This window comes from Uranotaenia lowii, chromosome 3 (genome assembly GCF_029784155.1).
Source record: "Uranotaenia lowii strain MFRU-FL chromosome 3, ASM2978415v1, whole genome shotgun sequence".
NCBI classification, from domain to species: Eukaryota; Metazoa; Arthropoda; class Insecta; order Diptera; family Culicidae; genus Uranotaenia; species Uranotaenia lowii.
The window spans coordinates 255,836,723-255,840,982 of NC_073693.1; positions in this window are offsets into that span (position 1 = coordinate 255,836,723).

Here is a 4,260-nt window from a genome sequence, read left to right on the forward strand (position 1 = left end):
CGACTGGGACATGACAATAAAGATGTGTTTTATCGATCGAAAATAAGTTGGACCTGCAGGTCCTGTTCGAACAGAAAGCCATTGCTGCTGCTGTCATACAAACAAACGATTTTTGGATAAACGGGGCATGATTTTCGTCTGCATTCACAGTCTTTTTATATACGATATTAGGGAAAATTATCTGAAACACAGAAATTTCCTAAACTTATTTATACCTACTGCTCTCAAAATTTAAAGTTGTATTTTAAAACTTAATTTTAACGGCCTTATCAGTGAAAAGTGATGTCTTTTTTTAGTTAGGACATCCTAAAATTATGAAATTTTCATAGACGATTAGAAAGTTCGTTCGCGCTGCAAGTTTCCGTTTATAGGGCTAATTTGAACGTAAATTTTTTTTAATAGTTTATCCACAGGTTTATCCAATCCGAAATGTTAAACAAGTTAACACTGAATAATAAGCGCGCATTTTTCTCCCGATTTGCTACCGGTTTACAATTTTGAACGTGCCAAATAAACCAAGCAGATGGAACTTGCAAAGAAATATAGTTCAAGCCACCTACCTTTTTCGCAAGATTGGCTCTTTTTCAAGTTCCGGTATCCTAATTTTCAAACTTTACCAATTTTAATCTAAACTTATAGCCCACCAAATGCCAGTGTTGAAATAGAAATTTCCCCGACCAAGCCAGGAAGATGATTTTGCTCTTCGGGGGAAAGTTTAGCGCGGAAAAAACGGCCCGGTTCCTCTTGATTTATTACGGTAACAAGTGCTATCTACGATTAATATCTGTATTCTTTTCCCCGTGCCCTCGAGATGCTACAACAGTACAACAATGAAATAAAAAGGCTGGGCACGGCGTGAATCAGCCGGGGTGTTGAAAATTATAATGAGAATCACCGTTAATATTTTTAATATTTTATGTTGTTATGAATTATATTTATCAATTAGGTACATACCTACTTAGAACCCAAAAAAATAATAAATACTGCCATATTAAAATTTAAAGTAAAAAAACTATCATCCTAACTAGTTCTAAAGGGGCGAAAATACAAAAATATATGTTGAAAAATTTCAATTTAAAATTCCGAATCTGAACCAAAAGCTGTGATGGTTGGAATTGAATTTTTTACCTGCATTAAAATTCTTATAGAGGTTGTTTAAAGTTTTCCAAGGTTTCCAATCTTGAAATGTAGTTTTAAGCTGACTGACGGAACTATGTAGCGAAATGTTGCTGCTAAAATCATTGATTTTTTAAAATTCACTTAACTTGAGCAATAGTTGATTTTTATTTTTATTACTTTTTGTTCATTTACAGAGGATTCGAACCAATTTGGTTGATCGGCCTTTGCTCTTTCTTTTCAAATCGAGCGTTTACGGATTACCATTTACAAATAAAAATTAAAAACAATTTTCTTAGCTCATCTTATAAGGTGTTTATTTTCATAATTCCCTCATTTAACCATTAATTCTGTTTCATCTGTTTCAAAAGTAAAATTTTTCGTTATACCCAACGGACTGTTCACAAAAGAAAGTGGATACGAGTTATTCAAAGTAGTTAAGTAAGTATACCAGCTATAATTGTGAAAATTATGTTAAATTGTTTGTTAAACTCTGCTTAAAGCAATACATGTGGATACGCAGCGGATGGATTGAAGCTGGCAAAGGTGGAGTTTAGCCATCGTTGGACGAATCAATTCTGCACAAAAATGATGTGTGAAAAATTTATTTTTCTATAAATGGGTTAAAATTTCGAAGTATGCGAAGTTTTCGTGTTTAAAATAACTAAGGTGTTTTCTTGGAGGTCCACCGAAATCTGAATGGAAAAAGAGACTAGAAACCGGATTAACCAGCAAGCTGTCGCCCTTAAATACTAGAAACGCGTGTTTTTTCCGATAAATCACTAAAAAAATACTCATCATTGCTCAGTCATCTGAATACAGCAAAAAAAATTAAAACATGCTAAATCGAGCTAGATAGAATGAAAAAAAAATCAATATGCCCTTTTAAAGACAATGCTTTTTTCGAAAAATCGCAGGCCGATCATTGACAAGTTTTCCCTATATAAAAGATCTCAATGTTTATACGAGCTCTTTCGCAAAAAAAAATGGTCACAAAAAATTTGTGGCTTCTGGAAGACGATGAAATTTTATGACGTTAAAAAAAGATATTCCTGATGACCTACAATACATACGATAAAAAAAAATATAAACATGAGTGTGAGTGGGATACAAACTGTATTTACGGCTTGAAGCACTATGCATTTTTACATTGGTCAAAATAAATGAAGAGACTTACCAGAAAAATTAAAACAACATATTATTTCTGGCTTATTTTTGTTAGCCGCGGGATTTCTTATTGTATTTGCCCAACTTTGCCTCCACTTTGCTACTTATACCGCTTATCAAGTGAACCAAGAAAAAGTAAATTTAATCCAAAAAAAACCGAAATTCCCCAAAGGGTCACAAACTGCGACATATTGGACGGCACTGGCATATTAGCGATATACTCCTTGAAAAAATTATACAGAAACTAATGCCATGGAAAATTTGAGTAAATTTTGCTGAAATGACACTTTAGGTCACATTCAAAGATGTGCAAATTTTACAAAATCTTACAAACTTTAAAGTTCACGAACGCTCTAAAGACAAGGCGTAAAACTCTGAATTTTTACGATGTTTCAAACAAAAACTGGTGTCCACTTTCTTTCGTGAACACTTCTTAGTTAAGAAATTAGATTTTTTTGCGTTTTTCCTTAAATTTGACTTATAAAAGGTAGATGATCTCTATAAGAAAGGATATTTTCATCTCTTTATCCCAAATTTATCATCTTTTCATCGTTCATATGTTTTCAACATAAAAAGGGAGCAAGAGAAAAAGTAAAGACCAATTTGGGATAAAGGCAGTCGAACAAGGATTGACACTCATCTATTTTACCAAGTTCTTTAGCCAAATTTGAGATCAATTGAACGAAAAAAAAAAGGATATTTTGCTAAAAATGCTAGTAGATGTGTTTTAGCAAACCATTATTTATGTAAAATGGTGGTTTTATACTTAATGTAAGATTTATATTTACACTAGCTGACTTGGTGTGTGTTGCACCGCCCCCCCCCCCCCCCTTTCCCCCTTCCCATCCGCATAAGCTGGAAGGAGGTCGGGATCAAATATTTTCGTAATCAAAAACTCTAATATCAAATTTGGTTATATTGGTAGATAAGTTTTAAGCGGTACATAAACATTCATATAAAACACCCTTCGTTCCTCATCTCTCCACACTGCAAGGCAAAAGAGTCTGTAAAATTCCATAGAAACATATCTTGTACTCAAATACCTTCTCAGGTCAAATTTGATTTTTTTTACTTCATTACTTCTTTACCAAGAAAATTGTATTGGACGCCCTCCCTATTTCTTATGTACTCTCTGGAAAAAATGGTGTTTCAAATAATCATAGAACCATTTCTCGTGCCCAAATGATTTCCCATGTCATATTTGGTTCCATTTGTTTGATAAGTTCTCTGTTTATGCAAAACCAACAGCATATCACCATTTATCGATTCAAAATCTCCCATATCAAATTGGTTTTTATTTGCTCGATTAGTTCTCGAATTATGCGAAAAATTATAACCTCCCTTCTCTTCAAATCACCCCATTGTTAGGAGGCAGTAGTACCAAATATTCATTGAAATTGAAACATTCCTCGTAAATACTCAATTAATCCTACCAAGTGAAATTTGGTTCCATTTGCTGGATAAGTTCTCGAGTTATGTTAAAAATAGCATGCGTGAACCCTCCCACTTTAAAATTTCCCCACAAGAAGAACAGAGGGTTCTCAAAATACCTTAGAGACATTTCTCGGATTCGAATACCATGCCAAATTTGCACATGCTTTAAAAGATTTTCAATTATGCTGTAAAATGTAAAGGAGCCCCCTCCCCTCTTTTTATCTCTCCAAACAAAGAAGAGATGGGCACAAATATTCATAGAACCCTTTCTCGTACCCAAATACTCTTTCAAGCCAAATTTGGTTTCATTTGCTCGAATAGTTTTCAAGTTATACCATAAAAAATGCATAGAAACCCCTCCCCTCTCCCTGAATTCATCCCCACTGAAACAGGTAGGGGTAAAAATAACCATAGAAACATTTCTTGTGTTCCAATGCCCTTCCATGCCAAATTTGGCTACAATATCTTGATTAGTTCTCGAGACATGTAAAAAGTTGTAAGGTAGTTGTAAGGTAGTCTTTCCCCCCTTCCTACCTGCGCGCT